Below are 14,632 nucleotides of genomic sequence, written 5' to 3' on the forward strand. Positions count from 1 at the left end.
CTGAAGGGTATCTCTATAGGACTCTGATATGCGAAGTTACAGGAGTTTCCAATAATAACTGTGGTCTACAGAGTGATCTAAACGTGAAAAAAAATAATTAACCACAAACAAAAAAACAAAAAAACAAACAAAAAAACAAACATACAAGCTGACTAATACATCTTGCAAAAACTTCGTTTTGGCAAGATAAAAACAAAAAAACAAACAAAAAAACAAACATACAAGCTGACTAATACATCTTGCAAAAACTTCGTTTTGGCAAGATAACAAACATACAAGCTGACTAATACATCTTGCAAAAACTTCGTTTTGGCAAGATAACAAACAAAAAAACAAACATACAAGCTGACTAATACATCTTGCAAAAACTTCGTTTTGGCAAGATAATAAAACTCACCCACAGGGTGAACCGTATCTTGCCTTGACAAATTGACCGCAAAGTGACCTTGACCTTTGACCTTGACCTTCAAAATTTTGTGTGCTAAAGGGTATCTCTAAAAGACTCTGATATGCGAACTTACAAGAGTTTCCAAAGGGAACTGTGCTCTACAGAGTGACCTAAACAATGCGAACTAAAGCAATACAATATACATGAAAAGTGCAGTTTTTTCGTCATAACGCCGTCAAATGACGTCACATTGTCAAACTAGTTATATGTTTGGAAAGCACTCAACAAGGGCTTCAATTTGAGGTACTACTCGATATGGTAACTGAAACTTGAAAATTTTACCTTTTGGTCAAAATTGAATGACCTTCAAAATGACCTTGAAGGTCAAGGCCGATCGACACCAAAAACTAATCAACTGAGCGCCATACCACACCCTATATACGCACCAAGTTTGGAGATCATAAGATCAAAGTTACTCAAAAAATAAGGGTTTCGTAATTTGACCTTGGGGTCAATAATTTTCGACCTCCAGCGCTAACCATGAAGGTCAAGGCCGATCGCCACCAAAAACTAATCAGCTGAGCGCCGGACCATATACTAGATTCCCATGAAGTTTGGAGACGATCCGATCAAAGTTACTCAAAAAATTAGTGTTTCGTCGACCTCCATGATTGACCACAAAGTGACCTTGACCTTTGACCTTGACCTTCAAAATTTTGTGTGCTGAAGGGTATCTCTATAGGACTCTGATATGCGAAGTTACAGGAGTTTCCAATGACTCGATATGGTAACTGAAACTTGAAAATTTTACCTTTTGGTCAAAATTGAATGACCTTCAAAATGACCTTGAAGGTCAAGGCCGATCGACACCAAAAACTAATCAACTGAGCGCCATACTACACCCTATATACCCACCAAGTTTGGAGATCATAAGATCAAAGTTACTCAAAAAATAAGGGTTTCGTAATTTGACCTTGTGGTCAATAATTTTCGACCTCCAGCGCTAACCATGAAGGTCAAGGCCGATCGCCACCAAAAACTAATCAGCTGAGCGCCGGACCATATACTAGATTCCCATGAAGTTTGGAGACGATCCAATCAAAGTTACTCAAAAAATAAGGGTTTCGTTGACCTCCATGATTGACCGCAAAGTGACCTTGACCTTTGACCTTGACCTTCAAAATTTTGTGTGCTGAAGGGTATCTCTATAGGACTCTGATATGCGAAGTTACAGGAGTTTCCAATAATAACTGTGGTCTACAGAGTGATCTAAACGTGAAAAAAAATGATTAACCACAAACAAAAAAACAAAAAAACAAAAAACAAACAAAAAAATAAAAATCACCCACAGGGTGAACCGTATCTTGCCAAAATGTGAAAATTCCGTTTTTTCGTCATGACGTCATCAAATGACGTCATAGCGTCAAACTGTTTACAGATCTGGGAAGCACTCATCAAGGGCATTCATATGAGGTATTACTCGATATGGTACCTACGATTTCAAAATTTGACCTTGGGGTCAATAATTTTCGACCTCCAGCGCTAACCATGAAGGTCAAGGCCGATCGCCACCAAAAACTAATCAGCTGAGCGCCGGACCATATACTAGATTCCCATGAAGTTTGGAGACGAACCGATCAAAGTTACTCAAAAAATTAGTGTTTCGTCGACCTCCATGATTGGCCGCAAAGTGACCTTGACCTTTGACCTTCATAATTTTGTGTGCTAAAGGGTATCTCTAAAAGACTCTGATATGCGAACTTACAAGAGTTTCCAAAGGGAACTGTGCTCTACAGAGTGACCTAAACAATGCGAACTAAAGCAATACAATATACATGAAAAGTGCAGTTTTTTCGTCATAACGCCGTCAAATGACGTCACATTGTCAAACTAGTTATATGTTTGGAAAGCACTCAACAAGGGCTTCAATTTGAGGTACTACTCGATATGGTAACTGAAACTTGAAAATTTTACCTTTTGGTCAAAATTGAATGACCTTCAAAATGACCTTGAAGGTCAAGGCCGATCGACACCAAAAACTAATCAGCTGAGCGCCATACCACACCCTATATACCCACCAAGTTTGGAGATCATAAGATCAAAGTTACTCAAAAAATAAGGGTTTCGTTGACCTCCATGATTGACCGCAAAGTGACCTTGACCTTTGACCTTGACCTTAATAATTTTGTGTGCTGAAGGGTATCTCTATAGGACTCTGATATGCGAAGTTACAGGAGTTTCCAATAATAACTGTGGTCTACAGAGTGATCTAAACGTGAAAAAAAAATGATTAACCACAAACAAAAAAATAAACATATGTCACCCACAGGGTGAACCGTATCTTGCCAATTATATGTTTGGAAAGCACTCAACAAGGGCTTCAATTTGAGGTACTACTCGATATGGTAACTGAAACTTGAAAATTTTACCTTTTGGTCAAAATTGAATGACCTTCAAAATGACCTTGAAGGTCAAGGCCGATCGACACCAAAAACTAATCAACTGAGCGCCATACCACACCCTATATACCCACCAAGTTTGGAGATCATAAGATCAAAGTTACTCAAAAAATAAGGGTTTCGTAATTTGACCTTGGGGTCAATAATTTTCGACCTCCAGCGCTAACCATGAAGGTCAAGGCCGATCGCCACCAAAAACTAATCAGCTGAGCGCCGGACCATATACTAGATTCCCATGAAGTTTGGAGACGATCCGATCAAAGTTACTCAAAAAATAAGGGTTTCGTCGACCTCCATGATTGACCACAAAGTGACCTTGACCTTTGACCTTGACCTTCAAAATTTTGTGTGCTGAAGGGTATCTCTATAGGACTCTGATATGCGAAGTTACATGCGAAGATATGGTACCTACGATTTCAACATTTGACCTTGGGGTCAATAATTTTCGACCTCCAGCGCTAACCATGAAGGTCAAGGCCGATCGCCACCAAAAACTAATCAGCTAAGCGCCGGACCATATACTAGATTCCCATGAAGTTTGGAGACGATCCGATCAAAGTTACTCAAAAAATAAGGGTTTCAACATTTGACCTTGGGGTCAATAATTTTCGACCTCCAGCGCTAACCATGAAGGTCAAGGCCGATCGCCACCAAAAACTAATCAGCTGAGTGCCGGACCATATACTAGATTCCCATGAAGTTTGGAGACGATCCGATCAAAGTTACTCAAAAAATAAGGGTTTCGTTGACCTCCATGATTGACCACAAAGTGACCTTGACCTTTGACCTTGACCTTCAAAATTTTGTGTGCTGAAGGGTATCTCTATAGGACTCTGATATGCGAAGTTACAGGAGTTTCCAATAATAACTGTGGTCTACAGAGTGATCTAAACGTGAAAAAAAATGATTAACCACAAACAAAAAAACAAAAAAACAAAAAAACAAACAAAAAAACAAACATACAAGCTGACTAATACATCTTGCAAAAACTTCGTTTTGGCAAGATAATAAAACTCACCCACAGGGTGAACCGTATCTTGCCTTGACAAATTGACCGCAAAGTGACCTTGACCTTCAAAATTTTGTGTGCTAAAGGGTATCTCTAAAAGACTCTGATATGCGAACTTACAAGAGTTTCCAGAAGGGAACTGTGCTCTACAGAGTGACCTAAACAATGCGAACTAAAGCAATACAATATACATGAAAAGTGCAGTTTTTTCGTCATAACGCCGTCAAATGACGTCACATTGTCAAACTAGTTATATGTTTGGAAAGCACTCAACAAGGGCTTCAATTTGAGGTACTACTCGATATGGTAACTGAAACTTGAAAATTTTACCTTTTGGTCAAAATTGAATGACCTTCAAAATGACCTTGAAGGTCAAGGCCGATCGACACCAAAAACTAATCAACTGAGCGCCATACCACACCCTATATACCCACCAAGTTTGGAGATCATAAGATCAAAGTTACTCAAAAAATAAGGGTTTCGTAATTTGACCTTGGGGTCAATAATTTTCGACCTCCAGCGCTAACCATGAAGGTCAAGGCCGATCGCCACCAAAAACTAATCAGCTGAGCGCCGGACCATATACTAGATTCCCATGAAGTTTGGAGACGATCCGATCAAAGTTACTCAAAAAATTAGTGTTTCGTCGACCTCCATGATTGACCACAAAGTGACCTTGACCTTTGACCTTGACCTTCAAAATTTTGTGTGCTGAAGGGTATCTCTATAGGACTCTGATATGCGAAGTTACAGGAGTTTCCAATGACTCGATATGGTAACTGAAACTTGAAAATTTTACCTTTTGGTCAAAATTGAATGACCTTCAAAATGACCTTGAAGGTCAAGGCCGATCGACACCAAAAACTAATCAACTGAGCGCCATACCACACCCTATATACCCACCAAGCTTGGAGATCATAAGATCAAAGTTACTCAACAAATAAGGGTTTCGTAATTTGACCTTGGGGTCAATAATTTTCGACCTCCAGCGCTAACCATGAAGGTCAAGGCCGATCGCCACCAAAAACTAATCAGCTGAGCGCCGGACCATATACTAGATTCCCATGAAGTTTGGAGACGATCCGATCAAAGTTACTCAAAAAATAAGGGTTTCGTCGACCTCCATGATTGACCACAAAGTGACCTTGACCTTTGACCTTGACCTTCAAAATTTTGTGTGCTGAAGGGTATCTCTATAGGACTCTGATATGCGAAGTTACAGGAGTTTCCAATAATAACTGTGGTCTACAGAGTGATCTAAACGTGAAAAAAAATGATTAACCACAAACAAAAAAACAAAAAAACAAAAAAACAAACAAAATGAACATATGTCACCCACAGGGTGAACCGTATCTTGCCATTTGACCTTGACCTTAATAATTTCGTATGGTGAATAGTATGTCTTCATGACCAACGCACATGAAATATTGAAAGATTTTGATGAGAACTGAGGAAATAATTTTTTCATGAAAATTCCGTTTTTTCGTCATGACGTCATCAAATGACGTCATAGCGTCAAACTGTTTACAGATCTGGGAAGCACTCATCAAGGGCATTCATATGAGGTATTACTCGATATGGTACCGACGATTTCAAAATTTGACCTTGGGGTCAATAATTTTCGACCTCCAGCGCTAACCATGAAGGTCAAGGCCGATCGCCACCAAAAACTAATCAGCTGAGCGCCGGACCATATACTAGATTCCCATGAAGTTTGGAGACGATCCGATCAAAGTTACTCAAAAAATAAGGATTTCAACATTTGACCTTGGGGTCAATAATTTTCGACCTCCAGCGCTAACCATGAAGGTCAAGGCCGATCGCCACCAAAAACTAATCAGCTGAGCACCGGACCATATACTAGATTCCCATGAAGTTTGGAGACGATCCGATCAAAGTTACTCAAAAAATAAGGGTTTCGTCGACCTCCATGATTGACCGCAAAGTGACCTTGACCTTTGACCTTGACCTTCAAAATTTTGTGTGCTGAAGGGTATCTCTATAGGACTCTGATATGCGAAGTTACATGCGAAGATATGCGAAGATATGGTACCTACGATTTCAACATTTGACCTTGGGGTCAATAATTTTCGACCTCCAGCGCTAACCATGAAGGTCAAGGCCAATCGCCACCAAAAACTAATCAGCTGAGCGCCGGACCATATACTAGATTCCCATGAAGTTTGGAGACGATCCGATCAAAGTTACTAAAAAAATAAGGGTTTCAACATTTGACCTTGGGGTCAATAATTTTCGACCTCCAGCGCTAACCATGAAGGTCAAGGCCGATCGCCACCAAAAACTAATCAGCTGAGCGCCGGACCATATACTAGATTCCCATGAAGTTTGGAGACGATCCGATCAAAGTTACTCAAAAAATAAGGGTTTCGTCGACCTCCATGATTGACCACAAAGTGACCTTGACCTTTGACCTTGACCTTCAAAATTTTGTGTGCTGAAGGGTATCTCTATAGGACTCTGATATGCGAAGGTACAGGAGTTTCCAATAATAACTGTGGTCTACAGAGTGATCTAAACGTGGAAAAAAAATGATTAACCACAAACAAAAAAACAAAAAAACAAAAAAACAAAAAAACAAACAAAAAAACAAACATACAAGCTGACTAATACATCTTGCAAAAACTTCGTTTTGGCAAGATAAAAAACAAACATACAAGCTGACTAATACATCTTGCAAAAACTTCGTTTTGGCAAGATAAAAATGATTAACCACAAACAATAAAAATTATGTCACCCACAGGGTGAACCGTATCTTGCCAAAATGTGAAAATTCCGTTTTTTCGTCATGACGTCATCAAATGACGTCATAGCGTCAAACTGTTTACAGATCTGGGAAGCACTCATCAAGGGCATTCATATGAGGTATTACTCGATATGGTACCTACGATTTCAAAATTTGACCTTGGGGTCAATAATTTTCGACCTCCAGCGCTAACCATGAAGGTCAAGGCCGATCGCCACCAAAAACTAATCAGCTGAGCGCCGGACCATATACTAGATTCCCATGAAGTTTGGAGACGATCCGATCAAAGTTACTCAAAAAATTAGTGTTTCGTCGACCTCCATGATTGACCACAAAGTGACCTTGACCTTTGACCTTGACCTTCAAAAATTTGTGTGCTGAAGGGTATCTCTATAGGACTCTGATATGCGAAGTTACAGGAGTTTCCAATAATAACTGTGGTCTACAGAGTGATCTAAACGTGAAAAAAAAATGATTAACCACAAACAAAAAAACAAACATACAAGCTGACTAATACATCTTGCAAAAACTTCGTTTTGGCAAGATAAAAAACAGCCATCTCATACTGACAGGTGGCGGAATGACTAATAAGGCCTATTTATACTTACTGATGTATTGAATTGATCAGAAGAAGAGTGGACATATGTTGTTGTTTTTTTTGTTTGTTTGTTTTTTTGTATACTGAATCGAGGCTCGTGAAAGAGCTAACATTTACTTCACAAACAAATCAACCAGACAAACAAAATATATAAAAAGAGGGAGCAGAAAACAAGATGGGGAGAGAAGGGGAAGCACACAAGCACAACATTTGAGAGCAGGGACGTCGAGAGAACTGTGGGAGAGAGAGGGCTTGGGGGGGAGGTAGGAGAGGTATCAAGTTCATGGGGGAGTTCATGGGGGGTTTTGGGAGTTCATGGGGTTACGGATATGGTGTGAGAAATGGAGAAGGTGAAAGGATTTTGGAGTTTGCTGATGGAGCTGATTTGTTGATTTGTAATACTCAGTTCCAGAAAGAGGATAATAACCTTGTTACATACACGTCAGGTGGGTCGACGACAACTGTTGACTACCTGATGGTGCGTAGGCGAGATAGGGGGCACGGTAGAGGATGATGTGGTTGAGCTAGAAAGTCGTTGGATGTCAATGCAAGATAGTTTGTTGGGAGCCATTGGTGAGGTATGTGGATGGACAAAAGGACCACCGAGGCACTCAGAAACATGGTGGTGGGATGATGAAGTTGGAAAGAGCATTGACGAGAACAGGAAGAAGTTCAAGGAGTGGCAGAAGGCGAAGGGGATGGGGGCAGAAAAGGCAGAGCATGAAAGTTATAAGGCAGCCAAGAAGGCTGCAAAGAAGAGGTAGCAAAGGCGCAGGAGGCATGTAGGAAAATGTTCGGAGAACGCTTGGATTCGGGAGAGGGTCAGAGAGCGGTATTCAGGATTGCTACGCAGATAGCGAAAGAGAGGTGTGATGTGATGGGGGTGAGTTGCTTGAAGGATGAAGTGGGACAAATCGTTGTGGACTCGGATGGAATTAAAGGAAGATGGAAGAGATATGTGGAAATGCTGTTGAATGCAAAGAATGAATGGGATGGCAACATAGAGAGTAACCCAGTTTTAGGACCAGCAGAGAAGATAACTGAGAAGGAAGTTGAGGAAGTGATAAAAGCAATGAAGAGTAGAAAAGCGGGAGGGCCGACGGGAGTTATGGGAGATATGTTGAAGGCACCAGGAAGTTGGGGTTTGAAGAGAATGACAGAGATCTGTAATCTGGTGGTGAAAGAAGGCCGCATTCCAGTGGATTGGAAACTGAGTACCCTCGTCCCTCTATACAAGGGGAAAGGTGACCCTCTGGAGTGTGGCTCGTACCGAGCGATAAAGTTGTTGGAGCATGGAATGAAGGTATTCGAAAGGGTGTTGGAGAGGAGGATAAGGAAGAAAGTGAAGATTGACAAATGCAGTTTGGATTTATGCCAGGAAGAGAAACGACAGACGTGCTTTTTATTGTGAGGCAGTTGCAGGAGATGTACATGGAGAAGAGGAAGAAGTTGTTTCTTGGGTTTGTTGATCTGGAGAAAACATTCGATGGGGTTCCACGCAAAGTATTGACATGGGCAATGAGGAAGTTAGGAGTGGAGGAATGGTTGATCAGAGTAGTGATGGCAATGTACAAAAGAGCGCGCACAGCTGGAAGGACGAAGGACGGGAACAGTGGTGAGTTTGAGGTGAAGGTGGGAGTGCATCAGGGGTCGGTACTAAGTTCACTACTATTTGTAGCTGTGATGGAGGTGCTGGCTCAAAACGTAAAGGAGGGTTTACCTTGGGAGTTGTTGTATGCAGATGATCTGGTGTTGATTGCGGAAAGTATGGATGGACTGAAGGAAAAGATGAACAAGTGGAAGGAATGTATGGAGACAAAAGGTCTGAAGGTGAATATCGGAAAGACGAAGGTGATGGCAAGTGGTAAAGCATGTGGTGAGGTGGAAAGAACTGGGAAGTGGCCGAGTGCTGTGTGCAGGAAGGGTGTCGGAGTGAACTCCATTCAATGTACAATGTGCACTGAGTGGGTTCATCAAAAATGTAGTGGTCTGAGAGGGTCATTTACCAGTGTGGCAGCTACATTCAAGTGTAAGGTGTGCACAGATGGAGCTGCAGATGGAGGAAATGTTGTTGGATCTTGGAGACGGCGTGAAGCTGGAAGGTGTGAAAACATTTTGTTACCTAGGAGACATGCTGAATGGAGAAGGTGGATCAGACTCTGCAACGGTTGCTCGAGTGAGATGTGCATGGAAGAAGTTTCAGGAACCGAGTGGCCCGCTGACGAGGAGGGGAGTGTCTCTGAAGCTGAAGGGAAAGGTGTATGCTGCATGTGTGAGGTGTATGCCCCCCCCCCCCCCCCCCACCCCCATGGACCTCCTGCCGTACCAGACCATACAGAATCCTTAGTAATGTTTTTTTGTACGAATGTTACTTGTAAATCGTAATTCCCATATATCACTGAATGTAATGGCAATAGTAGTGATGTAAACAACTAGCAAAATTACAATTACACCTTTAAATTACAATATCATACACACCGCCACTTGGCCTCTTTATTGATTTATGCACTCCATGTGGCATGATAGAATATCCCTGCACAATAAAATAAAAAAGACAAATTAGCAATATTTGAAACAAAATATATAGTTGTAAAAATATAGAATAATATGTGATAAATATAGTTGTAAATTACTTAAATGTAATTGTAACCGTTAAGGTTCGGGTTATGTAATAGCGGAGCACTGCGCAAATGAGATCTCAGGTAAACCTTGGGTCTCGTACAAAAACCACCTTTAGAGGCCATTTTTCCCCGCAAGCGGGGGTTGGCCTTTTTCGGGAACTGTGGTTGTTGTTGTTTTTCGGTCCCCTTTTTGAAGCAATGTTTTACGGCCGGATGCCTTTCCTGACGCCAACCCTTTTTGCCGCCTCTAACGACAAGCAGGGAATTACCAGTGAACTGGTACTCAATTAGCCGACCTCGGAAGGATGACAGGCTGAGTCAACCCCCCTGGCGTTAATTCAGCGATCGACCGGGATTCGAACCCAGGATCCTAGGATCCTAAGCCGGCACCCTAGCCGCTACGCTAGCCCAACACCAGGGACTCGTACAGAAGCAGTTTATTCGTTGGCTCCATGAATGAAACTACAACATGAGAAACGAGCATGAAATTACCGACAGATCTCATTACAAGCTACAAAAATTGCATTTCACCATTTCGGCTTCGATACAAACAATTACACTTCTTGTCGTCCTGTACAAGAAAACAGCAATGGCGAATACGGACCGTTAACAATCCAATGATTACACATCAAATCGAATTCTTCCAACTAAAGAAACAAATGTCCTATAAACGACCAATGTGATAAACGTTTTATGTATCAAGGAAACTATTGAGATTACTGATTACATACCAACTATGGATCCTTAATTAATCTCTCGCGACACTTCAGTGTTCACTCTCAGCACGATGTTCTCCGGTTCGTAGAACAAACATGGCCGCTACAGCCTACAAATCGCGTCACCACATGATCGCGCTCCAGATCGTGAAACTTGGAAAGACTTCACTAATTAAAAGATGGAAATAGCTATGGGGCCTAATGTTGCCGGTGTACGTCACAGAAATCAATATGTAAAGTGCTGTTAAGAAAAACAAGGTGTGAACCACCATTAAAACCTCATTCCCACAGATGCTACACTGCCATAACCTTGAGCATGGCAAAACCGAAACGAAAGGTTTGCTTGGTTATGAAAACTCATCTGGTTGGCAGTCATTACAGTAATATTTCGTAGATCTAGATTATATGAATACTAACAACAAAATTGTTTTGTAAAATCTTTCTACATTGAATTACAACAGTATTAGTTACAACATTATTAGTAACTGAGTGGAGGCCTTTTTTTATTTTCTCCTTCTTTCCCTCTAATTACTACTTCATTCTCAAAAAAATTATTGATATAGGTTCACAAATACTAATTACCACAATATTTTGCGGTTTTGAGAACCCTTCACATGTAAATATTTGTAATAATTCCCTTATAAATAATCCCCTGTAAATATCCCCATTATTTGGCTAATATTAAAGATCGCACCCTAGTTAGTCCATGTACAACACGTAGAACACCATAGGACCTCTCTGTAGTTATCTCATTATTATGTGTTTTAGTTAAGGATCTGTTCCCAATAGTTGAATCTGCATTGCATTAATCAAATAACCTAGGCCCCCTTGCAATCACATTCATTTTGCGGCAATAGCCGCCCTCCAACTAAGTGCGCGCCTCTGCCAGCCGCAGCCGCCTTAGCGCTCGCCCACAAGGCGCCATTGAACACGCGGTAATCTGGAGGAAAAAGGGGAGGAGTGGGTTCGAGCGCCAGGAACGAGGCCTGGCCTGTCAATGTCTCCTCAAGAGGTGGAGCCAGCGAGCCCTCGCCAGCCAACCAGGGCCGAGGTGAGCCGACCGGTAGGCATGTCCTCGGAGCCGGCGGCTGGATACAGGAACGCCCAATAAAAGCGGCTGGGAGGGACTGCTTCACCAGATGAGTGCGAAGGTCCGAGATACGAGGTACCAGATGAGCATACAGCTGAATCGTACGGCAGAAGAGTGGGTCCGTGACGGCGACAATACGGCCGTTGATTAAAATTGTCCGACCGTGTGAGACAAAAGGTCTGAAGGTGAATATCAGAAAGACGAAGGTGATGGCAAGTGGTAAAGCATGTGGTGAGGTGGAAAGAACTGGGAAGTGGCCGTGTGCTGTGTCCAGGAAGGGTGTCGGAGTGAACTCCATTCAATGTACAATGTGCGCTGAGTGGGTTCATCAAAAATGTAGTGGTCTGAGAGGGTCATTTACCAGTGTGGCAGCTACATTCAAATGTAAGGTGTGCACAGAGGGAGCTGCAGATGGAGGAAATGTTGAGTTGGATCTTGGAGACGGCATGAAGCTGGAAGGTGTGAAAACATTTTGCTACCTCGGAGACATGCTGAATGGAGAAGGTGGATCAGACTCGGCAACGGTTGCTCGAGTGAGATGTGCATGGAAGAAGTTTCGGGAACTGAGTGGCGTGCTGATGAGGAGGGGAGTGTCGCTGAAGCTGAAGGGAAAGGTGTATGCTGCATGTGTGAGAAGTGTTATGATTTATGGGAGCGAGACATGGGTAATGAACGTAGAGCAGCAACGAAGGCTGGAAAGGGTGGAAATGCGAATGGTTCGATGGATGTGAGGAGTATCGTTGAGAGAGAGGAAGACAAATGATGAATTGTGAAAGATGATGGGAATATTGCCTGTGATTGATGCTGTGAAGAGGAACAGGTTGAGATGGTTTGGTCATGTGTTGAGGAAGGATGAAAGTGACTGGTTGAGAAGAGTGATGGAAATTAATGTAGAAGGAAGTAGAGGACGGGGAAGACTGAGAAAGACTTGGCTAAAGATGGTGGAAGAAGAAATGCGGCAAGGGGGTTAACAAGGAGAGATGCAGAAAATAGGGCAAAATGGAGAAGATTGTCATGGGGACCGCAAGGCTAACCCCCGCTCTAGCAGGGAAAATGGCCTTAAAATGCATGTTGTTGTGTTGTTGTTGACCGTGTGCGAACGGGACGCGGAGCTGCCGCTGGCTGTTCGTCGCAAGCCCGGAGCGTGGACCGGAGCGTGGACTGGAGCGGACCTCGACGCTGTGCATCGGCCCGGACCTTCCTCCCTGCTACCTATCTGAACCTGCTCATGCTTCCAGCCATTCCTTCCTGCCATTCCCTATTCGTGTAAGCCTCTTTGTTCTGTCTGGGCGTATGATAATATAAGACTGTTTTTAAGGCTGCCCTGTGTAGTGTGTATCTGCTTCTTCTTACTTGTATATTTTTGCCTTTCGTTTCCTCTTGTAGATAGTGAATAAACCTGTGTTCTTTCTTACCCTTTTGGTTTCTTCTTCCCCCGATCGCTTTAGTCCTTTCCCAATTGAGTACCTGTGGCACGATTCGGCCAACGCTCGGAATCGGGTTTAGTCTTTTGTTAACGGCCCGAGTCGCAGCTCGCTTCGCTCGGCGCATCCATTCACGCTGCGGCCCGGGTGGGAGTATCTCCTCGCTTATGGCCGGTGGTAGTAATTAGGTAGTAAGACGGATTGGGCTTACAACCCTACTTACCACCGATCGGAAGTGACGTCATACTTCCAGTACCGGCGGACGGCCAGCTTAACAGGACAAGGGGGATTAACCCCCCCCCCCCTTGCTAACGGGAGGGCTGTCCCCTGGATCCGTAACAATATTGTAGCGAAAACACCAGAAAATTTGACAAAAGCAGCGACTATGGGTGGGGGCGGAGTGACGTCACTTCCGCTTAGTAACGGCGTCACGTGCCCTAGAGCGATGAAAACAATCACGCCGCGCGCTTGCAGTGTGTGTGCTTTGTGCTTGCAGACATGCGCAGGAAAGTGCTGAGATTTGGCGGACCTGAGTGTAAGGGGGGGCCTGAGATTTGGCGGACCCGAGTGAAAGGGGGGCCTGAAATTTGGTGGACACGAGTGGAAGGGGGACCTGAGATTTGGCGAACTTAAGTGCAAGGGTGCCCTGATAAAGTTGAGGACGGGTGGCTGTGACGCGCACACACACACACACACACACACACACACACACACACACACACACACACGTGCATGGGTCGTGATTTGCATCATGTGCTGTGTATTATATGCACATTATTATTATGCGCTATATACCCATAATGTATACATATTGTGCACATATTGTATTGTTATACGCACATGTTATGCGTGACATGTAGTACAGTGGTATGTTGTGTTCACACGTTTTGTGCGGGACATATTGCACACATTTTGTGCACACACACACACACACACACACACACACACACACACACACACACACACACACACACACACACACACACACACACACACACTTCCTCCAGCTGCGCTGGCAGATGGGCTAAGAAACACACAAACAGGTATTTCTCAAATTTTATGTGGTATGATAATAGTTCAGTTGCTATTGATATGATGAGTTACATCAAAAGAATTTAAATAAAATGTTACCAGGCTGAATTTACAGTCGGGAGTGCAGTGCTACGGATGTTCCTATAAAACAAGGGCTAATTGTGATAATCCCTCTTTGTGTAATTCCTTCATAATAAATGACACACACATTCAATGTTCCTCTTAATGTACTTACTATTCGTTCAATAGTTCCAAGCGTTAAGTTGTTGGAGCTGAGCTGGAAGAGTGACTCTCCCTGTTGGCCAGAGATTTAATTGCCACTGAAGAACTTTGGACCCCAAATCCCTACCTTGAACTGGGTGGGACATCACTGGAATGTAGTACTATTTAATTATGAGTTGCAAGTTTATATAATTCAATTTTGTGATATTTCCCCCCCTGCAGTAACAGCATAACTCACGGGAGGGATGGAAATGACGGATTGGAATCTGTAAAGGGAGGAGATGAAGGGGGAAGGTATGCAAGACCAAC

The 14,632-nt window shown here is 42.9% G+C and overlaps 1 protein-coding gene across 1 annotated transcript in view; it reads right to left on the reverse strand.

The window, feature by feature from the left end:
* LOC144892693 (protein FAM200C-like) overlaps positions 1-14,423 on the reverse strand; it is a 1,175,895-nt gene extending 1,161,472 nt beyond the window's left edge. The window contains exon 1 of the mRNA XM_078780855.1: positions 14,337-14,423. The gene's annotated coding sequence lies outside the window, so the exon portion shown is untranslated. The remainder of the gene's footprint in view (positions 1-14,336) is intronic.
* Between the last annotated feature and the right edge of the window lie 209 nt (positions 14,424-14,632).

The sequence above is a fragment of the Myxine glutinosa genome, chromosome 6, assembly GCF_964187855.1.
Source record: "Myxine glutinosa chromosome 6, kmMyxGlut1.1, whole genome shotgun sequence".
Taxonomy (NCBI): domain Eukaryota; kingdom Metazoa; phylum Chordata; class Myxini; order Myxiniformes; family Myxinidae; genus Myxine; species Myxine glutinosa.